This window comes from Thalassophryne amazonica, chromosome 5, assembly GCF_902500255.1.
Source record: "Thalassophryne amazonica chromosome 5, fThaAma1.1, whole genome shotgun sequence".
NCBI lineage: Eukaryota > Metazoa > Chordata > Actinopteri > Batrachoidiformes > Batrachoididae > Thalassophryne > Thalassophryne amazonica.
The window spans coordinates 121,228,554-121,253,861 of record NC_047107.1 but is presented as its reverse complement, the minus strand read 5'-3'; the positions used below and the strand labels follow the sequence as shown (position 1 = coordinate 121,253,861).

Genomic DNA, 25,308 nt, shown 5'->3' with positions numbered 1-25,308 from the left:
CTAACATTTATACAGTCAGTAAATGTGGTGTCACTCACACCTTATTATATTGAGCTGTATGTTAGTCATTTAAATCAGCTTCCACTGCAGTGGAGTTTTGTGAACAGGGTGTTCTATGCCTGCAGGGTGGGAAGCTGATTTGCAATTAAGCCAGGAAGTGTTTGCTGTTTGTACACCTTTGAGTGGTCTCTCTGTGTGTTGAGTGTGGACTCACATAATGATTTCTTCTTTCACAGACTCGGTTTGTCGCGGCCACCTGGGGGGTGTCGGCGGGGTCCTTGGGTCCGAACAGTTTTCTGGCTCCGGACCGTTAGCGCTGCTGGGAGCGCACCGCAATCCACCATGCCAGACCGCGCACTCTTTTGTTGTTTTCGTATCACTTCACTGTTATGTTTATTAAACTCTGTTATCCTTTGTACCGTGCTCTGCTTATTTCATACTGGGTCCTTCAAACGCTGGTCGGTTCTCCGGGCTGCGTCCGAAACATAACAGTTTGATTAAAAAGTTGATTGGAGAGGGGAAAACTTATACGCAGGTGCAAAAAATTATAGGCTGTTCATCTATGATCTCCAATGCTTTAAAATGGACAAAAAAAAAAAAAAAACAGATGCGTGGAAGAAAACGGAAAACAACCATCAAAATGGATAGAAGAATAACCAGATTGGCAAAGGCTCACCCATTGATCAGCTCCAGGATGATCAAAGACAGTCTGGAGTTACCTGTAAGTGCTGTGACAGTTAGAAGATGCCTGTGTGAAGCTAATTTATTTGCAAGAATCCCCCGCAAAGTCCCTCTGTTAAATAAAAGACGTGCAGAAGAGGTTACAATTTGCCAAAGAACACATCAACTGGCCTAAAGAGAAATGGAGGAATATTTTGTGGACTGATGAGAGTAAAATTGTTCTTTTTGGGTCCAAGGGCCGCAGACAGTTTGTGAGACGACCCCCAAACTCTGAATTCAAGCCACAGTTCACAGTGAAGACAGTGAAGCATGGTGGTGCAAGCATCATGATATGGGTATGTTTCTCCTACTATGGTGTTAGGCCTATATATTGCATACCAGGTATCATGGATCAGTTTGGATATGTCAAAATACTTGAAAATGACCCCAAGCACACTAGTAATCAAGCAAAATCTTGGTTCCACACCAACAAAATTAATGCCTCACAGATGTGAAGAAATCATGAAAAGCTGTGTTTATACAACTAAATACTAGTTTACTGATTCACAGTATTGCTAAAAAAGCAGTTTGAACATAACAGTTTTGAGTTTGTAGCGTCAACAGCAGATGCTACTATTATTGTGAACACCCCCTTTTCTACTTTTTTTACTAACAGGCCAATTTCATAGCCATATCATGAATACTTGGTCTTGTTGGATTTGTGAGAATCTACTGAATCTACTGGTACCTTGTTTCCTATGTAACAATAAGAAATATACTCATGAATGCTTGGTCTTGTTGGATTTGTGAGAATCTACTGAATCTACTGGTACCTTGTTTCCCATGTAACAATAAGAAATATACTCAAAACCTGGATTAATGAACTATTCTTATGGGATACAATAATTTTCAAGTAACCTCTTGGAACGTGAATGGCTTGAATAACCCTGTTAAAAGGAGTAGAGTGATGGCAAAGATGAGAAGAGAAAATAATCTTTGTTTTTTTTTTTTTTTACAGAAAACTCACCTATCTCAAAAAAAAAAAAAAATTAAAAAGATTTGGATATATGAATATTTTTTATAGTACATTTAAATCGGGTCACAAAAGAGGAGGTGCAATATTATTACACAATTCGGTTAATTTTGAATTAGTCAAGGAGGTCAGGGATAATGAGGGCAGATATATCCTAGAGCAAGGTAAAATAGAAAATAAGTTGACCATTCTTTTTAATGTGTATCTACCTCCACAAAGTAAGGAAAGTGTTAAGAAAAAGATTCTTGATCTGATTACCTCAGAATCACAAGGCACATTCATCTGCAGTGGAGACTTCAACACGGTGGTAAATAACAAATGGGAAACATCTAATAATAAGAGAATTATGTCTCACCTTACTAAATTATTGAGAAGGGGTTTGGATGAGATGGGCTTGCTGGACGTGTGGAGAGATTTTCATCCACAGGATAAGTGTTACACTTTTTACTCTGCCCCACATGGGGTATATTCAAGAATTGACTTCTTTCTCATGTTTCAAAATGACAGACACAGGATTCTGAAATGTGACATGGGGACTAGAGATATTTCAGACAACTCACCAATTTACTTAACACTACATTTGGGTAGTAAACCCAAGAAAACAATTTGGAGACTTAACACAAGTTTACTTAACAACAAAACACTCATTCAACAAGTGAAATCTGAAATCAGGACCTTCCTAGACTTAAATGACAATGGAGAAGTAAATCCAAATATACTATGGGATACCTTAAAAGCAGTTATTTGGGGTAAATTAATTTCCATCAATGTAGCAATTAAGAAAGCAAAGGAAAGCAAACTTAGATAACTAGAAAATGATCTGAGGGAGATGGAAAAGCAACATAGTGGAAATCAAGACTCTCAAATGATGACTAAAATCAAGGAAATCAAAAATCAGATCTTGGATATGTATAAAGAAGAATTGGAGAAAAAATATAAATTCCTAAAACAATCATATTACAAGGTGGGCCCTAAATCTTCAAACTTACTAGCAAAAAAAAAAAAAATTGGATGAAACAGACCTCACAATCAATATATAAAATAGTAGATTCTAAAACAGTACAGATACTTAACAACCTAGATGATACTGATGCTGCCTTCAAAACATATTACAAGACACTTTATTCACAACCAAAAACAAGAAAACAACAATGAAAAGATAAAAACCTTTTTAAATTCCTTAGATCTACCTTCAATTGGAGTTTACCAAAATGACTGCCGAACAACAGATTACAAAAAAAAGAACTGGAGGCAGCATTGAATAAATTAAAAAATAACAAAACACCGGGAATTGATGGTCTTCCAGCTGAATGGTATAGGATATTTAGGGAAGATTTGACTCCAATCCTCTTAAATTCCTTCAACTGGACACATGAGAAAACATCAACCCCACCATCGTGGAGCAAAGCTGTTATCACTATCATTCTAAAAGAAGGCAAGAATAAACTGTTCTGTAGCTCATATAGACCCATTTCAATTTTAAATCAGGATTAAACTTCTTCAGAGACCAGAGACCTTGCGACCACAGCTATGAAGCTGAAGAAGGAGTCTTACTTGTCTTTGTTGGTAAGTGGGACCCTGGAGGCAGTCAATCAATCAATCAATTTTATTTATATAGCGCCAAATCACAACAAACAGTTGCCCCAAGGCGCTTTATATTGTAAGGCAAGGCCATACAATAATTACGTAAAAACCCCAGCGGTCAAAACGACCCCCTGTGAGCAAGCACTTGGCGACAGTGGGAAGGAAAAACTCCCTTTTAACAGGAAGAAACCTCCAGCAGAACCAGGCTCAGGGAGGGGCAGTCTTCTGCTGGGACTGGTTGGGGCTGAGTGAGAGAACCAGGAAAAAGACATGCTGTGGAGGGGAGCAGAGATCAATCATTAATGATTAAATGCAGAGTGGTGCATACAGAGCAAAAACAGAAAGAAAGAAAGAAACATTCATTGCATCATGGGAACCCCCCAGCAGTCTAAGTCTATAGCAGCATAACTAAGGGATGGTTCAGGGTCACCTGATCCAGCCCTAACTATAAGCTTTAGCAAAAAGGAAAGTTTTAAGCCTAATCTTAAAAGTAGAGAAGGTGTCTGTCTCCCTGATCCAAATTGGGAGCTGGTTCCACAGGAGAGGAGCCTGAAAGCTGAAGGCTCTGCCTCCCATTCTACTCTTACAAACCCTAGGAACTACAAGTAAGCCTGCAGTCTGAGAGCGAAGCGCTCTATTGGGGTGATATGGTACTATGAGGTCCCTAAGATAAGATGGGACCTGATTATTCAAAACCTTATAAGTAAGAAGAAGAATTTTAAATTCTATTCTAGAATTAACAGGAAGCCAATGAAGAGAGGCCAATATGGGTGAGATATGCTCTCTCCTTCTAGTCCCCGTTAGTACTCTAGCTGCAGCATTTTGAATTAACTGAAGGCTTTTCAGGGAACTTTTAGGACAACCTGATAATAATGAATTACAATAGTCCAGCCTAGAGGAAATAAATGCATGAATTTATTTTATTAGACCTTTCTAATTTTAGAGATATTGCGTAAATGCAAAAAAAGCAGTCCTACATATTTGTTTAATATGCGCTTTGAATGACATATCCTGATCAAAAATGACTCCAAGATTTCTCACAGTATTTCTAGAGGTCAGGGTAATGCCATCCAGAGTAAGGATCTGGTTAGACACCATGTTTCTAAGATTTGTGGGGCCAAGTACAATAACTTCAGTTTTATCTGAGTTTAAAAGCAGGAAATTAGAGGTCATCCATGTCTTTGTCTGTAAGACAATCCTGCAGTTTAGCTAATTGGTGTGTGTCCTCTGGCTTCATGGATAGATAAAGCTGGGTATCATCTGCGTAACAATGAAAATTTAAGCAATGCCGTCTAATAATACTGCCTAAGGGAAGCATGTACAAAGTGAATAAAATTGGTCCTAGCACAGAACCTTGTGGAACTCCATAATTAACCTTAGTCTGTGAAGAAGATTCCCCATTTACATGAACAAATTGTAATCTATTAGATAAATATGATTCAAACCACTGCAGCGCAGTGCCTTTAATACCTATGGCATGCTCTAATCTCTGTAATAAAATTTTATGGTCAACAGTATCAAAAGCAGCACTGAAGTCTAACAGAACAAGCACAGAGATGAGTCCACTGTCTGAGGCCATAAGAAGATCATTTGTAACCTTCACTAATGCTGTTTCTGTACTATGATGAATTCTAAACCCTGACTGAAACTCTTCAAATAGACCATTCCTCTGCAGATGATCAGTTAGCTGTTTTACAACTACCCTTTCAAGAATTTTTGAGAGAAAAGGAAGGTTGGAGATTGGCCTATAATTAGCTAAGATAGCTGGGTCAAGTGATGGCTTTTTAAGTAATGGTTTAATTACTGCCACCTTAAAAGCCTGTGGTACATAGCCAACTAATAAAGATAGATTGATCATATTTAAGATCGAAGCATTAAATAATGGTAGGGCTTCCTTGAGCAGCCTGGTAGGAATGGGGTCTAATAGACATGTTGATGGTTTAGATGAAGTAACTAATGAAAATAACTCAGACAGAACAATCTGAGAGAAAGAGTCTAACCAAATACCGGCATCACTGAAAGCAGCCAAAGATAACGATACGTCTTTGGGATGGTTATGAGTAACTTTTTCTCTAATAGTTAAAATTTTATTAGCAAAGAAAGTCATGAAGTCATTACTAGTTAAAGTTAAAGGAATACTCGGCTCAATAGAGCTCTGACTCTTTGTCAGCCTGGCTACAGTGCTGAAAAGAAACCTGGGGTTGTTCTTATTTTCTTCAATTAGTGATGAGTAGTAAGATGTCCTAGCTTTACGGAGGGCTTTTTTATAGAGCAACAGACTCTTTTTCCAGGCTAAGTGAAGATCTTCTAAATTAGTGAGACGCCATTTCCTCTCCAACTTACGGGTTATCTGCTTTAAGCTGCGAGTTTGTGAGTTATACCACGGAGTCAGGCACTTCTGATTTAAAGCTCTCTTTTTCAGAGGAGCTACAGCATCCAAAGTTGTCTTCAATGAGGATGTAAAACTATTGACGAGATACTCTATCTCACTTACAGAGTTTAGGTAGCTACTCTGCACTGTGTTGGTATATGGCATTAGAGAACATAAAGAAGGAATCATATCCTTAAACCTAGTTACAGCGCTTTATGAAGCACTTCTAGTGTAATGAAACTTATTCCCCACTGCTGGGTAGTCCATCAGAGTAAATGTAAATGTTATTAAGAAATGATCAGACAGAAGGGAGTTTTCAGGGAATACTGTTAAGTCTTCAATTTCCATACCATAAGTCAGAACAAGATCTAAGATATGATTAAAGTGGTGGGTGGACCCATTTACATTTTGAGCAAAGCCAATTGAGGCAGCTGACGGGTACCGGCAGGCCAAGCGTGCTGCAGCCCGTGTAGTCGCAGAGGCAAAAACTCGGGTCTGGGAAGAGTTCGGGAAGGCCATGGAGGAGGATAATCGGTTGGTCTCGAAGAAATTCTGGCGAAGCAGCTCTCCACCGGCACTGTCTACGGTGCGGGTGGGGAGCTGTTGACCCTGACTGGGGATGTTGTCGGGCGGTGGAAGGAATACTTCAAGGATCTCCTCATCCTATCGTCAAGTCTTCCGAAGGGGAGGTGGAGACTGGGGACTAAGAGGCAGACTCATCCAATGCCCAGGCAAGGTCACCGAGGTGGTCGGAAAGCTCCTCGGGGGCGGGGCTCGTGGGGTGGATGGGGTCCATCCTGAGTGCCTTAAGTCTCTGGATGTTGTGGGACTCTCTTGGTTGACACGCCTCTGCAACATCGCATGGCGGTCAGGGACAGTACCTCTGGATTGGCAGACCGGGGTAGTGGTCCCTTTAAGAAGGGGAACCGGAGGGTGTGTTCCAACTATAGGGGGATCACACTCCTCAGCCTCCCCGGTAAGGTCTATTCCAGAGTACTGGAGAGGAGAATTTGACCGATAGTCGAACCTCGGATTCAGGAGGAGCAGTGTGGTTTTCGTCCTGGTCGCGGCGCACTGGACCAGCTCTACACCCTCCATCGGGTGCTCGAGGGCTCGCCCAACCAGTCCACATGTGCTTTGTGGATCTGGAGAAGGCGTTCGACCATGTCCCTCGGGGAACCCTGTGGGGGGTGCTCTGGGAGTACGGGGTCCGGGGTCCTTTTCTAAGGGCTATCCGATCCCTGTACAACCGCAGCAGGAGCTTGGTTCGCAATGCAGATAGTAAGTCAAACCTGTTTCCAGTGCACGTTGGCCTCTGCCAGGGCTGCCCTTTGTCACCGGTTCTGTTCATTACCTTTATGGACAGAATTTCTAGGCGCAGCCAGGGTGTAGAGGGGGTCCGGTTTGGGAACCACAGAATCTCATCTCTGCTGTTTGCGGACGATGTGGTTCTGTTGGCTTTATCAAATCAGGACCTTCAGAGTGCACTGGGGCGGTTTGCAGCTGAGTGTGAAGTGTCCAGGATGAAAATCAGCACCTCCAAATCCGAGGCCATGGTTCTCGACCGGAAAAAGGTGCTTTGCCCTCTTCAGGTCGGTGGAGTGTCCTTGCCTCAAGTGGAGTTTAAGTATCTTGGGGTCTTGTTCACAAGCGAGGGACGAATGGAGCGTGAAATCGACAGACGGATCAGTGCAGCGTCTGCAGTGATGCGGCCACTGTATCGGACCGTTGAGGTGAAGAGAGAGCTGAGCAGGGGGGTAAAGCTCTCGATTTACCGATCGATCTGCGTTCCAACCCTCACCTATGGTCATGAGATTTGGCTCATGACCGAAAGAACGAGATCGCGAGTACAAGCGACCGAGATGAGTTTCCTCCGCAGAGTGGCTGGCCGCTCCCTTGGAGATAGGGTGAGGAGCTCGGTCACTTGGGAGGAGCTCGGAGTCGAGCCGCTGCTCCTCCACATCGAAAGGAGCCAGCTGAAGTGGCTCGGGCATCTTTTCCGGATGCCCCCTGGACGCCTCGGTGGAGAGGTGTTCCGGGCATGTCCCATTGGGAGGAGGCCCCGGGGAAAACCCAGGTCACGCTGGAGGGACTACGTCTCTCGCTTGGCTTGAGAACGCCTCTGGGTTCCCCCAGAGGAGCTGGGGGAGGTGTGTGTGGATCGGGAGATCTGGGCAGCTTTGCTTGAGCTGTTGCCCCCGCGACCCGACTCCGGATAAAGCGGAAGAAAATGGATGGATGGATTACAAACTTTATGTGTCAATCATGTCCATGAGACTAAATTTATTTATCCCAGAATTAATTGACCTTGACCAAACAGGTTTTGTTTATGGCTGCCAAGACAAGACAAGACAATATTAGACGTTCTCTTCATTTAATACAAACCATTAAGGAAGCTAAGCTGAAGGCTGTGTTCATGAGGTCTTAATGCTGAGAAAGCTATTGACTGTGTCAGGTGGGAATATTTGTTTTTGGTATTGAAACGTTTTGGTTTCACTGAAAAATCAATTAACAGTATCAGAACTCTGTACTCTGCCCCTACCACAAGAATCAGAGTAAATGGAAGTCTTACTGATAGTATAAAATTGGAAAGATCCATGCATCATGGATGTTCCCTCTCACCTACTCTCATTGCACTTTATATAGAGCCTTTGTCACAAGCAATAAGAGAGCATTCCCATATACAGGGAATTTTGATCAGTGATAGAGAACATAAAATAGCATATGCTGATGATGTCCTGATGTACAGTGGTCCCTCGATATATCACGGTTCACCTTTCGCGGCCTCGCAGTGTCGCGGATTTTTTTTAGTGCAATTTTGCATGCTTCTTCTTTTTTTTTTTAACAGCGCATTGTGTTCTGCGTCCTCACCAGGCAGGCCGGTCGGCATCACCGCGATTGCTCCCACTGTCTCCGATGCAATTACCGAGTCTGCGGGCTGGGTAAGCGCTGCAGCGGGCCACTCACACCGCCCCACTGTCTGCTGTGTGGAGTTGCAGCCAAAATCTGGCAACAGGCCCAGAGAATACGCTCGCTGTTTTGAAGCAAAGCACTCCAGCAGCCCACAAGGATAGAATTCAGCAGCGCTGCATGGTCTCAGTAACCGCAGCCGCAGAGCTCCATGGCCACTGAGAGAAGGTTGTATCTTTTTAATGACTTGGATTCTTTGCGGGTCCCGCATCCGTCCCGCAACGGTAACACCGGAGGCAGTGAGCGAAGGGAGAGCATTCGCATTGTGTTCTGCGTGTGTCTGTTTATAAGAATCTTCTCGTCCAGAAGAAAAAAAGCGCCCACAACTACCCATAACTGTGTTCTTCACTCGGAAAAAGACACCTGCACCGAGGTGTGACTCAGTGGAAAAAGACGCAACAGCAGAATCTGCTCCAGGACGAAGAGGCGCGATCAGAGGAACTGTGAAATACTGGTCAGTCACTATTAATAATTTCTTATGTGTCCAACCTCGTAGGTTGCTCGTTAAAATTAAATTTGTTAGTTCTAAAAGCCATCATAATTATTTCTAGGAAAATGTTAGATTTTTATTTCTCAAACAAATGTTTGGGCCTGAAAACAGGTTTTGATCTTTGGTTTCATTCTATAATACTGGACTTATTTTTCTACTAAGGTTTGAACTTTGAGAGTGTTTACACAGGAGAGAAAAGTGAGAAAATGTAAGCAGTGAGCGGTTTTACAACCTTAAAACATCTATATTAATTGTAAAAAAATAACGCTGACTACTTTGCGGATTTCACCTATCGCGGGGTATTTTTAGAACGTAACTCCCGCGATCAACGAGGGACCACTGTATATCAGAAATCCAGAGGAAAGTCTATCCAATCTTTTGGACATCCTTCAGACTTTTGGGTTCATATTCAGGTTACAAACTCAACATACAAAAAATACAAGTATTATCATTTAACTACAATCCATCTCCAGAACTTAAAGTAAGACTTCCCATTGATTGGTCTCAAAAGGCAATTAAATATTTGGGAGTATGGTTAACTTTATGTCCTAATGGCCTGTATAAGAAAAACTTTGAAATCATAAACAAGAAGATTAAAGAAGATCTTAGTAACTGGTCAACACCCCTTTTGAATTTTACTGCAAGAATGGAGATTGTTAAGATATCCATACTTCCAAGACTGTTATATCTCTTCTTGTCATCACCAGTTAAAACCCCAACCAGCCAATTTCATGAATGGGATAAACAAATCTCGTGCTTTATCTGGAATAGTAAAAAACCGAGGAATAAATATAGTAACCTTGTCATTAGTAAGAATGCTGGTGGTATGTCCCTCCCTAATCTTAAGGATTACTATTATGCTGCTCAAATAAGAACTGTGATTGCTTGGTGTAACAGTGGATATGAGGCTAGGTGGAAAGAGATGGAAAGAGACTGTAAGGGGATTCCACTACAAGCTATGATTTCTGATCATAAATTAACACTATCTTATCAGGACCACTTGAACCCCATCACCTTATACACCTTACACACATGGTTTGATATTATGAAGCAATTAAACTTATGGGTCAAGTCAAAAAAACTCTGATGGATTGCATATAACACAGAGTTTAAACCAAATTGTATGAATTCAAATTTTAAATCTTGGAAGATTAAAGGTATCACGGCTTATTGCAACATAATGGAAAAGAACACATTACAAAGCTTTACGGCATTAAAAGATAAATATAAATTGGACAAGCATGATTTCTTCAGATACTTACAAATACGCCAATACTTCTTAAAAGAAATAAAACAAAGCACAGCTGAAGAACCTAGTGAAATCATACAGTTAATGATACGTGCATATAGTGGAAACGTGAAATCTGTATTCTCTAAGCTTTACCAGGGAATTGCTAAGGAATGGCGCAGTATCCACAAACTATATCAAGGAGAAATGGGAGAAAGAACTTAATGCTCAGATAACCAATCAACAGTGGGAGAATATGTGTGAAACTGTCTTTTCTACTTCCTGCTCTACACATTTGAATACGCATGAATTCAGTTGGAAGGATCTTGACTGTTTTTTTATTACGCCTAAAAGGAAGACCTTTTTATCTTCAGTGGACCGTGCATGTAGGAGGGGTTGTGGGGATGGAGAGGTGAATCACCACATTTTCTGGAGCTGTCCCAAGATACATCACTTTTGGGTTAGCATTTGGAACATGATGCAGCAGATTCTTGGACAGCAAATCCCATTTTCATGTTCAGCTTTATATTTAGAGGACCTACCAGAAGCAATAACAGGAAATGATAGATATCTTCTTAAAATACTAACTGTAGCAATAAAAAGAAGCAATTACTCTCAAGTGGTTACAAATCGACCCACCTGCCATAGAAAATTGGCTAAAAATTGTCAAAGAGATTCATGAGTTAGAGAGACTGACCTTCCTTCTGAGACTGAAAAAGATGTATATATCGCCAAATGGGCAAAATGGAATTCATTCTGGAAGGAATAAGGGATGTGATTGATGGTTTGCCTCCTCATTCTACCTTTTCTCTGGGATTGCAATAAAAAACAAAAGAAGCCACTCTGTTCCAATTGACAAGATAATATATTTTTTATTCTGACTTGAAATGTTAAGTGCCATTGTTGTTGGACTGTGTTGAAATTTTTTCTTCTTCTTCTTCTTCTTTTGCTTTCGCCCAAAAAGGAAATAAAATTTAAGTAACAAAAAGAAGTCAAAGGAACTGTCTCTGTAGATCTCAGAGACAGGATTGTCTCTAGACACAAATCTGGAGAAGGGTACAGAAACATTTCTGCTGTTTTGAAGGTGCCAATGAGCACATGGACCACCTTTACTTGTAAATGGAAAAGGTTGGATCCACCAGGACTCTTCCGAGAGTTGGCCGCCCATTTAAATTGAGCGATTGGAGGAGAAGGACCTTAGTCAGGGAGGTGACCAAGGACCTCATGGTCACTATGTCAGAGCTCCAGCATTCCTCTGTGGAGAGAGGAGAACCTTTCAGAAGGACAACCATCTCTGCAGCAATCCACCAATCAGGCCTGTATGGTAGAGTGGCCAGACGGAAGCCACTCCTTAGTATAAGGCATATGGTGTGAATGCCAAGCATCATGTTTGGAGGAAACCAGACACCATTCCTACAGTGAAACGTGGTGGCAGCATCATGCTGTGGGGATGAAAACCTGCTCTAGAGCGCGCTTGACCTCAGACTGGAGCGCCGGTTCATCTTTCAGTAGGACAATGACCCTAAACACACAGCCAAGATATCAAAGGAGTGGCTTCAGGACAACTCTGTGAATGTCCTTGAGTGGTCCGGCCAGAGCCCAGACCTGAATCTGATTGAACATCTCTGGAGAGATCTGAAAATGTCTGTGCACCGACGCTCCCCATCCAACCTGATGGAGCTTGAGAGGTACTGCAAAGAGGAATGGGTAAAACTGCCCAAAGATAGGTGCACCAAGCTTGTGGCATCATATTCAAGAATAGTACTTGATGTAATGTCTGCCAAAGGTGCATCAACAAAGTATTGAACAAACAGTGTGAATACTTTTGTATGTGTGATTTATTAGTTTTTTTATTTTTAATAAATTTGAAAAAATAAAAAAAAATTTCATGTTGCCATTTTGGGGTATTGTGTGTAGAATTTTGATGGGAAAATGAATTTACTCCATTTTGGAATAAGGCATAATAAGGCTGCTCAACATAACAAAATGTGGAAAAGGTGAATACTTTCTGGATGCACTGTGCAAGCAGTGGAAATGAGAATCCTCCATTGAGTATCTGGGATTACACTCCAGGACAGGGTAAAAAGCTTGAATATCTAGGAGGGACTCTTAATAGAGCCACTGCTTAGTCGCACCAAAAAGAGCCAACTGAGGTGTTTTGGGCATCTGGTGAAGATGCCCCCTGGTTGTCTCCCTAGGGAAGTCTACCAACTGGAAGGAGCCTTTGGGGAAGATCCAGGACATGCTGGAGGGAATATATTTCCCGGATGGCTTGGAAACAATCTGGGATCCCCCAGGAAGATTTGGAGGACTTGACTGAGGATAGGAAAGTGTGGGATAAGCTGCTTGGTTGACTGCCTCTGGGACTGGAATAAGCAGCAGAAATTGAATGAATGACTGAATAAACAAATAAAAGCCATCTTGAGGAAGCTGACACTGGAAGTAAACCCTGCCCAAAATGACTATTATATTAGCTAGAAGAAGTAAGTCCTATGTAGGCCTGGGGCCTATTGATCCCAAAAATGTGAATCAGGTGCAAATCATGAATTATCCACAAACCGTTAATGAAAATTTACGCGAACCGTGAATATCCCTGAACCATTAATAATTTTGCTGCAAACTGTGAATAAAATATCCCACAAAACATGAAGACAGGTCTTGCAAAATGTATCATTCATGATATATATTTTCTTTCAATTTAAGTAGTGTATGCGAATTATTTTTACCAGAGGAAATCTTGATTTTGGGGGAGGTCACTACACCCGTTGAGTTGGGGAGGCGAGTGTGCCTAGCGGGCTCTGTAGGATTATGACTCAATGCCTCTCACTTTCATTGCACCAAAGGGGTTCCCACCCCTCAACTCATGCATGCATTAGATTCCTTCACCTTCCCTATTAGTGGGAAAACAAACCAACGCAAACCTTTGAGAGCCCCGAGCAGGTTCTTAGACCTGGCGTCAAGCACTTGACCTCACCAGCCGTGGCCTGCTCCGCTTGATCTTGATTTTCAGGGTGAATACAGACCGTGAAAGTGGAGCTTCACAATCCTTCTGAGTATTTGGGTTTTAAGGAGGTGTCAGAAAAGTTGCCACGCAGATAACTGGCTTGTGGCGGCCAAGCGTTCATAGCAACGTCACTTTTTGATCCTTCGATGTCGACTCTTCCTATCGTCATCAAGCAGAATTCACCAAGCGTTTGACTGTTCACCCACTAATATGGAACATGAAGAAGCCTAAAGCCGCGTTCACACCAGGCGCGACGCGAGCGACTGCAGCCACAGGTTGCCATGTAATCTCTATGTAAGGACGCGTTTTGGCACCAAACTGCGCAGCGCGACGCGAGTGAAGCGATTTTGAGCGTTTTCCGCGTTTGTGGCGCATCGCGTCACGTCGCGTTGCCCTCCTCCCAAGTTGAAAAATCTGAACTTTTTCATCTCGTCGCGCCGCGATGACCGATCAGGGACTGAATATGTAGTGACGTGGAGATGTCTGGAGTTTGACTGAGGCTGTGAACATGTCCTGTATCTGGTAGCAGCCAATGAGCAGGACTTTTGTCTCTTTTGTCCTTTATTTCACAATCATGACAGAGTTTTTGGAGCGAGCAGCAGCACCACGGCAGCGGGAGCGGAGTTTCTTTTTATTTTTATTTTACGTGCGCGCGCGAGTGAATCGTCTGTGGAGATTATTTTACTTATTAACTACACAGATGTATAATAAAACAAATGGTGACTGGTTTCTGCAGTCCACAGCAGGCAGCAGAGTTTCTTTTTTTTTTTTTATTGTTTACATGTGCGCGCGTGAACGGGACAGGAGGTCCTCAAGCTGGGTCCCACAGAGGAGGAAAGACCGCTGAAAGTAGCCGTCATCCAGACTCAGCTCCTGCAGCAAATACTCCCTGTATTTGGAGCTTTCCACAACAACTCGCTCCGTGTGATCAAGGTCCGTCATGTTAACTTGAGTGAAAACCGGAGCCGGCGAGCAGAATGGAAGCTCCTCCTATTTGATGACGCACCGGGGCGAATTCTCGCAGCAAAAGCAGAGCGACACGCCGGGCGAAGGAGGCGCGTCCGTCACCTGGCGACCCACGCGAATTTGTAGTGTCTGATCACGCCCGGTGTGAACGCGGCATAACACACACACGAGTTGTGAGGTGGCACGAACTCCCGTGGCGCAATGAACATGAGAGGCATTCAGTCATAATCTCACAGATGTTAGCTTCACACCACTGGCTCCTCAACCAAGCATATACTGTATACACCACATCGTAACGAAATTCGCATTTTGCGAGACATGCGTTCATGTTTCGTGAGATATTTTTTCAGTATTCTTGTTTTGTTTTGGTTAAATTTAAGGTTAAATTTTACATTATGGTTTAGAACAGTCTCACTGAATGCGAGGCATCACAATTACAAATAGCATTAACATGATACCATCTGAGCTAGTAGCATGCTAGCTTTCTAAGCAAATCCCAGCCCAATCTCACTTTTTTGTGCTGCTGTCACAAGTGAGTCACATTTTCATGACACGCTTATATATAAACGCTTATATATAAACGCTTATATATATATATATATATATATATATATATATATATATATATATATATATATATATATATATATATATATATATATATATGTATCAGCGTTCTAACTAGCGCAAACGTGCGTTACGGCCCTTTACACTATAGTTTTGGACCGTTACGCTTATTTTCAATACAGTGTAACGGGTCTGTAATCAACTGTTTCTGCAGCGCGACTCCAGATTGAAGCGTGAATCAGTGAAGCAATGCTTTGATTCAATGACTCATGGCTCTTTGATTTGCTGCTCTTCAGAAGCGGTAAGTCCGCTTCTTAACCCCTCTCAAAGCCATTAAAATACACACAAAAGTCATTTTTGTGTTTATTAAAGTCACTAACTGGGATTCTTGTCTTGTTGCAGTCAAGAAACGAGAATCGTCCTCCGTTCTGTTGGCACAGCTCCAAGCGCTGCACGGCTCTCTGCTGAGACAGAGTCCAGTTGAAATAATAATAACTTCAAAACGAATTGCCGCTTTAAATAAAATGACACCTCTTTACAAATGTTGCAATACAGACAATAAACTACATTCGAGTAAAATGTTTTTTCCTCCCAAAATGAGATGTCCTGCATTCTTTATGAACCTGACGTGCAGCAGAGCTGCAAGAGCTCAGCTCATAGATATGGAAAGACTTTCATGCCAATAATAATGTATGAAAGGAAATACTTTTGACAAAAACTAAGATTTTATTTCTGTTTATGTCCAGAGAGGAAGGATCCACCATGTAGAGTTTATTATTTCCAGAGTTTAAGGATCCAGGAACCAATTTCATATTTATTTCCTTTAAGACTTAATAAAATGTTGTTCAATTTCAACTTAATCAGCTTATAAAGTGCCAAATTACAACAAAAGCCATCTCAAGGTGCCTCACACAGAACAGTTCAACATAAAAAATTTAAAACACACAAAAATGCGACACTTTTCGTGATGGTATCACAAAGCATAGATTAATTTACTTTTCGTGATGCCTTCACGAAACAGCGTGTGATTGGGTTGGCAAACCCAGAAGGCCTGGCTTGTTGAACTAATTTACTAGCTAATTTATTCTGATAGAAAACAGAAGTCTCTCATCGCTACATGTCCAGTCCCATGCATTCCATTGGACTGTGGGGAAAACGGCTGCAATGCTAAAGCCCAATGTGTCTGGGCAATAAAGCTGTAATGTAGATGTAAACTGGAGCATTCAGCTGGCACACTAGATGCCAGGGTTGACAAGTTGGGGTGAGAGTTGAAGAAATACTAAAAAGATTTCAGTCATAAATGGACCCCACAGTGAAGTCCCCAGCCCCCCAACCCCCACCTCTCAAAAAAAAGCACTAATCTACGCTAATACTTACAGAGACTCAAGTGACGTACACACTTGCGTAGTGAGGGAATATCAGCTATGACATTTTTTCCATGTGGTGCACATGCTCCACAGACAAACTTACTGTTGGGGACCTCAGAAACTGGAGAAGGCCAAGGACACACCCTTGTTGCACCTGGCTGCAGCAGATAGATGGTTTTTTTTGAGAGGTGGGGATGGATTAATTGTCTGCTTGGGTGCTTGCCATTCAGGACCTGAGGTAATTCTGTAATGTGGTGGATGTGGGGAAACCCCAACCTGTACAACGCCCCTTTATGGAGTGTTAGTACACTTCTGGAACCTGGTGGACAGTGGTGGGCACAGATAACCAAAAAATTTACTTCGATAACAGATAATCAGATAACTGAAAAGTTATCTTTGATAAAGTTAAAACGATAAACCACCCAAAAATGTATCGGAAGTTACAGATAACCGATAAATTCCAGAATTGTCTCCGGTACACTTGCAACTACTAACAAGCTGATTTTGAGTTTAACACCACGATCGCTTCTGAAAGCATCAAAGGTGACCACAGACCCAAACAATGAGTCAGCACTTCTGTCTTTGAGTGTCCTGTCCCCTGCTGGAAGGTCCAGTTAACTACATGGCTTCCAGCACAAACGCAGCTTAGAGAAGCCATAAAGCTCAACTCTGTATCCAATCACAACGCTGCCACCAGGCCGAGGTCTTGGAAAATAAAGCAGTGCTGAGTTATGGTTTGGTGTATAAATAAAATGAATACTGATAGAATAACTCCATTAATGTCAATTCTGTCATTTGTGCAAAGTTAAGATATATATCTTTTAATGTGGAATAATGCATTAATTCTGAAGTTTTGTAACAAACACAGACAGATGGCATTCTGGGTAAAATGTGCCTCCGCTACACTGATTGTTTGATTAATTCTATGTAAACCAACACGTTAATGTGGGGTGTGTCGTGTGTTGGTGTTTACAGATAAATGTGCATTTGTAAAATAAGACATTTTTTATTTGTAAAAAAAAGAAGGCATTTTCAAAGAAAAAAAAAGCCAAGTTGTAATTAGATAACCGTCTGATATAACCGATGTCAAAATAAATAGAACACTGCCAACTACTGGTGCCAGTGCGAGTTTTGGTCCTTTTCCAGCTGATTTTTCATTCGTGTGAGAATTTTTTGGATCGCACCAAGTTTCAGGTTAATCGCACGTCCTGCATCGTTTAGTATACATGGAGTAACGAGCTGCAATTAACATCTCACAACCACCTCCTGATTGGCGATCGGATGGTCAGATGAAAATCAAACCTGTTTGATATTCTTGTGCCTGTGCAAACAACGCAGACCTGTCTTGTAATGTTTTTTTTTGTTTGTTTGTTTTGTTTTTTTAAACTTTGATGTCTCCCATCGAGAGTTTTTGTAAATTAAGTTTGAAAAAAAAGCTTCTGTTTACATTTTGCTTCTGGAAAAATGAGCCCGGTGTGTGGTTTTTGAACGTACAATGTGTGTGAGAACATAAACTGGGTGCTCTTGTTATGTGTCGACGCGGGTTGAGGAGCGGACCTGCGTCAGACAGGACCCAGCGCTAAAAATAACCAGAAAGCGGTTCCAAACAGAAACTATTTATTATTCACCTGTGCTTAAAAGTGTAAAAACATAAAAACAACGTCCCTCTGGTGGAGTGATTCGTGGCTCGCTCTCCAGCGCCCGCAAGGATTAAAGCCGGCGCTCCTGGACTTCCTACCACCGCCAAACACCCCCCAGGTGGACACGACAAACTGATTCTCTGTGAAGCAAAGAGAAGGTGAGGTAAGGCAACAGATACAACTATATCTTCCAATAAACACACGCTATCAGCAACACACTCAGGTCAGTGTCCTTTTTTTTACTTTATGCAAATGAGCAGCTTCTCACAACAAGTGGAGGATCACTTATCCTTCACGCCACAGCAGTGAGAAGCAAACTGCACAATTCTCTTCACAATTCCAGTATACTGTGTAACAAAACACCAAGTTACTATCAACAATTACTTAAACACTTAATTACCTTTCGTGTGTGCTGACAGCATGTGTCCTCACCCCTCCCTGCCTCACGGGCTCGATGTGTCAAAACCCAGGCGCGGTCCTCAGCGTCTCACAAACGAACGTCACAAGGTCGAGTTCCCGGCAGTTCTGCCTGAATCACACATGACCTAAATGCAGAACGCCATCCAATTATCCGCTTCAGCTGCAAGTCGTCCAGGTCGCACGTGAGCACCACTCACAGGTGCTTTCCATGATGTCGATGAGGGTGAAGACTCTTCAGCCAGCACCTTCTTCACAGACAAATCAGCCCTCATGCCACCTGGAGAGCAAAGAAAAGAAAAGAACACCAAAACATCCAGCCACGCCCCCCCCAACACGCAACAGCTCTGAACTTTTATACCATGCGGTTCTCTGGTACAGTGTCTTTCCAGCTTCAGTCTGAATACTGCCATGAACACTATTGGCCAGTAGATGGCAGTAGAGACCTTGAAAACTTGCCAAAACAAAATTCCAGATAATCTGTGTTGCTACTTGCTATGTTTAAGAAGCATGAAATTTAATAAAAGCAAACACAAAAACAACGTCTATAAACCCAGAGAATATATTCACGAGGGTTTAGGCACTAGAGTTTAATGCTGTTGTCCTGATCCGTGTCTGAAATGCATTCTCCTGTCATGAACGTACTGAGATTACCGTACTGAGATTACCGTATCACCCATAATGCACCTGGACAAAGCATGCCCAAGTAAAACCTTAAAAATTAGCGCATTATTTTAAAACTAAAACATATATCTGAAATCTTCACTTTATAAAACTTCAGAAGTGACGTTAATTTAAATAACTTGTCTGAAATAAGTTTGGTTAAAATTTGAACCATAAGTTAAAAATGTATGCCTCAGGATGACTTGGGTGATATTGGCCGAGTATCAATATGGGGTTAAAAGAAATGTTTCTTTTTGTGTGATGCCCATAGGATCGTCACCGAAAGCCGTCTGAATAATCCGAATGGTTTCCACCTGGCTGTCGCCCAGTTTCTGGCAAAATTTGATGCAGTCGCGCTGCTCCAGTCGTTCTGCCATTGCCTTGCAAAGAAAAAATGACGAGAGACTACACGCATCCTCACACAAAGGCTGCTTACAAGCAAATGACGCAACCGACAGGCGTGAAAAAATTCACGCATGCGCACAAAGGTTCAATGTTGGCTCATGCAAGCACACGTGATTCAAATCCATCAGGTTTTTGAAAAAAATAAAAAGGTCGGATATTTTCTAACAGACCTCGTATGTGACCAGTTCTACTTTGCCTGCAGAGGATAGCGCAGTTTCTTCTAGAAGCAGCTCCACCTTTGTTTACCATGTTAACGGTCTAAAAATTATTGGACAAAAGTTTATCGGAAGATAATTAGTCCGATAATGGTTTTCAAAGTTATTTGAAAAGACAATCCGATAATGAAAACTTTATCTTCGAAAATTATCGGTTATCGGCTTATTGGAAGTGTGCCCACCACTGCTGATGGAGGTGTAATGAGTATGACCGATGTTTCTGAAGAACTCTCTGGTGTGCTGCCCTCAGTGTCTGCTGCTGCATGACATACTGTGTGTCATCAATTATTTAAGCTGATAGAATGCAGTGTAGCTGGTCTCTACACAATATTATATACAGAAAGTTGCACAACAAAGCAACTCAGTTTCACAATCCAGGCTCGATGCAAAGGGCTCGTTTCCAGAAGTTTGATCTTTCTGTGTTCGGCTGCAGAACAGCAAACATGCTGCAGCATCAACTCTTCTTGCATCAGTTCTATTTGCACACAACAAACATTGGCTAAAAGCCTTTACAGAACATTTACTGTGACAGCACACCAAATATTTTCGGTCTGCTTCAACCCCCAGATGTTTTGTTTCTGCTGTGTGTGAGAGAATCCACACAACAGCAGAAATGATTCAGAGTCCGCCACAAAGCATTTCCCCCCTCCGGCTGTCAGTGCTGTTAACATTTAGCTCTTTTCTCCAGTATCCCTGCAGCCTGAAGGGACAAACAGCCCAAAACCGAATTATGTCGTATGTAGGTCGCACAGCTTTTACCCCAAATGGCTGAAACTATGACAGAAAGAAAATTTGCCTGTACTTGAAAGTTCTTAAAAAAAAAAAGTGCTGTGAAAAACAGTCTAATATTTTTTTCAAGGGGCCAAAACAATACAGATACTAGGGAGTAAAATAATTTACAATACTGATACATTTGTCAATATATACATGAAAATGCCAATGATTCATTGCTAAGATTTCATTATCACTGCCTTCTATAAGCCTTTTCAGCATCATCAGTACGCATGCGCGGCACGCACTTCCGGTCAGCGGCTATTGGGACAAACAAAGCCATGTGCGCAGCTGTTAGTTCTTGGGAAACATTTACTATGCTTACTTTTGATGAGAAATGACATTTAGTGCATGCAGTAGTGAGCGATAATACACTGATTACGCACCCACCATCAAGCACATGCATTTGTTTGTCCCAATGCCTTCCCTTCAGCCCCCGCAGATAATTATCAAAGCTAATATTTTTGCTATCGGGTTAGCTTTTCAGAAAAGTTTTAAAACCATCATCGGACCAGTTATCTTCCGATAAATTTAGTTCCGATAACTTTCAGTCTGATAACATTTTCTTTGCTGGTAAGTTTTAATGGTCAAAAACGTTTGTAAACCCTAAAATCAAACATTTTCGTCCATTTGTTGTGTGTTTATAGCCACTGAGCAGACTGGCAGACTGTCACTTGCTGATGACGTCATCATTAAGCGTAAAACGTGATTGGCCGGTCGACGCAGGGAGCATTGTGGGTAGTGTAGTTCAGGCTCACTTTGGTCGTTACAGTGACTTGTCCACTCGACACAAAAAACAAAACAGATTTTAATTTTGACATTATTTTATTTTATTTCTTTGTGGCTGTAATTTAATCGCCAAGACTCAGTGGGGGAGAGGAGCTCTCATGGCGCAGCTGTGTGAACTGATCAGCTGGTCTCTCGACGCCATTGACACCATTTGTTTTCGACAAGGAGATCAGGGTTGGGGGACCCTGCGTGCCCTGATGGAACCTACCCAGTGGGCTATGCTCTCGACACCTGAGAGAATGGAGTGTGACATGTGGCTCCACTCTCTGTGGAAGACGTTGAGGATTCATTCCTATTCGCTTTTATGGTGGGAGGTTTGGTGCTGATTGGATGGTGCGCTGCCCTGACCCACAGGAATGTTAGCAGGATGGCTTCTTCCAAAATTTCGTTCCTTCATTAGTCTGTCATGATTGAGTTGGGCAATGCTGTGGAATCTCAGACTGCGTGAACTCTTGAACTCAAACGCAAAATGGATTTAATCTCGGAGCAAATTGCTGCATTGCAAAGGAATGTACTGCTGAGGACCGAAGAATATTCTTCATAAATTTGGACTCTGGATGGTCAGAGGTGCAGTAAATAGAATTCTGTATCTCTTCGCCAAACATCAACATGGCATTGACCTCATACTACCTTATCACCCCAATAGAGCGCTTCGCTGTCAGACTGCAGGCTTACTTGTAGTTCCTAGGGTTTGTAAGAGTAGAATGGGAGGCAGAGCTTTCAGCTTTCAGTCTCCTCTCCTGTGGAACCAGCTCCCAATTCGGATCAGGGAGACAGACACCCTCTCTACTTTTAAGATTAGGCTTAAAACTTTCCTTTTTGCTAAAGCTTATAGTTAGGGCTGGATCAGGTGACCCTGAACCATCCCTTAGTTATGCTGCTATAGACTTAGACTGCTGGGGGGTTCCCATGATGCACTGAGTGTTTCTTTCTCTTTTTGCTCTGTATGTACCACTCTGCATTTAATCATTAGTGATTGATCTCTGCTCCCCTCCACAGCATGTCTTTTTCCTGGTTCTCTCCCTCAGCCCCAACCAGTCCCAGCAGAAGACTGCCCCTCCCTGAGCCTGGTTCTGTTGGAGGTTTCTTCCTGTTAATAGAGAGTTTTTCCTTCCCACTGTCGCCAAGTGCTTGCCCACAAGGGTTTGTTTTGACCGTTGGGGTTTTTCCGTAATTATTGTATGGCTTTGCCTTACAATATAAAGCGCCTTGGGGCAACTGTTTGTTGTGATTTGGCGCTATATAAATAAAATTGATTTGATTTGAACAGAGGGAGGGACTTTTCTTCACATTTAGACACTGTTTTGGATTTTAAAAAGAACGCTTTATGTGGATTATTTATTCAGATGAATCCCACTGAAATTAACAAGTAAGAATTTATATTTACTACGTGTATTTTACTCTGCCAATCAATGCACTAATGGATGTATTTTGGTTTTTTAAGCCACAGGGTTCAAAGTGTGTGAAAAAAGCAGCAGCTTTTAGCTTGTAAATGATGGTGTATCTAATACCGAGATAAACTGTGACTTCTAATACTGTGTTTTACTGATTTTGAAAGATGATGACAGTGTTTGGGGTTTTATTTTTTTATTTATTCATTTTTCATATGTTCTTTGTGTTTGTGATCCTTGAATTTACCCAGAAGGCCGTGCAGCACTTAAAGTGAAACTGGTTTATCATAAGTCGACAGTGCAATCTGATGTGGTTGCGTCCAAATCAATACTAATAGTTATCGGTTATCTGTAATAAAGATACATTTTTGTTAGTAGTTTATCGGTTTATCGTCATAAAAGATAACTTTTTAGTTATCTGATTAATGGTTATCGAATCTAACATTTTGGTTAGTTGTGCCCACCACTGCTCGTAGATAATGCGATCAAGGAGTGATGGGAGTCCCAGCCATGCTTGACAGCACTGCAAGCAATGATGTCACAGCACCCTCTGCTGGATAAACTGCAGAATGAAACCATTTCCAAAGTGTTTATCTGCATTGTTTATTCAGTAAAATAAAAGTTTTCAAATCAGCAAAAATACTGTTGATATCGGTATGTTCACAAAAGGCTCCTATCAACCGTTGTAATCAGCCGATTCATATATCAACTAGGCGCGAGTGAAAAATATGAGTTTTGCGTCTTTCAAACATCTTGATGTTTTCGTATCTCACTGACAATTAAACTGGCTTTTTGTTTGTATCTCAGACTTGCTTTGATCACTTTATGTAAATGTACAAACCTCAGTTTGTTTGAGAGTAAACATACACAATTATTAATAATTTAATTAATTAGTAATTATTAACTCTGCCTTTATGGAGATAACCGCGCAAAATAAAACCCGGTAATCCCGCAGACAGACGAGCAGCCTTCAAACGCTCCTCTTGCTTTCACGTGGTGAAGGTCTGCAAGCTGACAGCACAGTCAACCTAAATATTTTAAATGGCTCCGAGTCCGAGCCCGGAGTGTTGTGGAATTTATACGGGAAGAAAGCCACAATTCAGCTGATTCACATGCAAATGATTGTAGACGTTTACAAGTACAGCAGCGTGTTTGGATTGAAAAAGAAAAAACAGATGGAAGAAGAAGAAGAGAAAGACGATGAGAGCAAGGTAGAAGGAGATAGAGAGAGAGAGAAAGAGACTGAGAAGTGCTTTCAGATGCAGGGGCCATCCCACGGCTGAATACTGTAGCAGAGGGGTTGTCATAGAAACAGGGAGCCAAAGCCAGCGCTGCAGGGCTACATAAAGACTCCCCGAATGCCCCCCCCCCCCCCCAACACACACACACACACACACACACACACACACACACACACACACACACACACACACACACACACACACATGCCAGGACAGGAAGTCACATTTCACCAGCACGGCCTGCGCTCTAGCTTAGCACCACCGTTCTTCCGCACAGCATTAAGTTTCATTCACATGTTGGCAGAAGAAAAATAGTCACGCCAGTTGTAGCAAAATCACAATCATCTGGTCGATGATGACGAGATGCGCGGTCAGTTCGCAGTGTTAATAAGGTGACAATAATTAGATTTAAAGATAACACGTCATATCTTTTTGCAGAGCTATATTAAATCTGTAAGCTTTGGCTCTTCTGGCAAATGTTCGCATCTTAAAACTGAAGAACTGTAAAACGCTCAAAATCAAAATTTTCACACATTAATACTGGGAGGCCAAAGGTCTGCATGTAAAAAAAAATCATGCTTTTCTGACATTTATAAATACCGTTTTTGAAAACTGAATTTTGGGTTTCAAGTAGCTGGGGTCAAAATAGTATGTGCATGTGCTAGTTTGTGCACGTGTTATTCGAACAGTGCACGTAATTTTATACTGCACTTGCACTGGTGCAAGTAACTTTATCCAAGTTTTATCAACTATAAGCACCAGTAGAATAAACCAATAAAGGAATAAATAAGGAAAAAACAATTTCCAGTGTGTTGTGTTCGTCTTCCCTGTGTTGTATGACTCTCACACACAGAGCGAGTTGCTGTGCTCCATTTGTTGTGTTCGTGCACACACATGTAAACAAAGAAAAGAAAAAAAATGGCTGCAGTTCTTCTCTCTCTCTGCCCTCAAACTCTGTCATCATTGTGTTATAAACTAGTCACCATTTGTTTTATTATACATCTGTGTAGTTAATAAAATTATCTTCATGGACGATTAGTTCGCGCGCGCACGTGAAAAAAAAAAAAAACTGACTGCCACTGCGGTTCCTTTACGGAACCCGGGAGAGGTCACTTAAAGTGATATTTTTTTCTGTCCATGATAATTTGTGTGCATGTTTTCCTTTAATTGAGCCCACGAATTAATAAAACGTGTGTACATTTTCCTTTCGTTCAAAATGAACTCCATAATATGACCTAAATTGTCATCCTCACGACGGGGAGACGCTTCACCCTCGGCATCCTTTTTCATGTACTTATAAACTCCAGATGATGTCATGCTGGGCAGCTGGAGTTCTCTGTATGTCCTTGTGCACCCAAACCATGATGATATACCCTGACCAGATCCATTTCTAATGGGGAAATGTATTATGCTGTCTCCTGGTTTGTTGGCTAATAGCCAAGATTTATGTGTCAAGACAATGTTGAGTGTATGTTTTACAAATTGTGGCCACGTTTAAGTAGATCGTGCCCTTGTTTTACTCAAACGATGCTTAAA

The 25,308-nt window shown here is 41.8% G+C and overlaps 1 protein-coding gene across 1 annotated transcript in view; it reads right to left on the bottom strand.

Annotated features, from left to right (window-relative positions):
• LOC117511217 (ral guanine nucleotide dissociation stimulator-like) overlaps positions 1-25,308 on the bottom strand; it is a 146,456-nt gene that overhangs the window by 100,097 nt on the left and 21,051 nt on the right. The window lies entirely within an intron of this gene.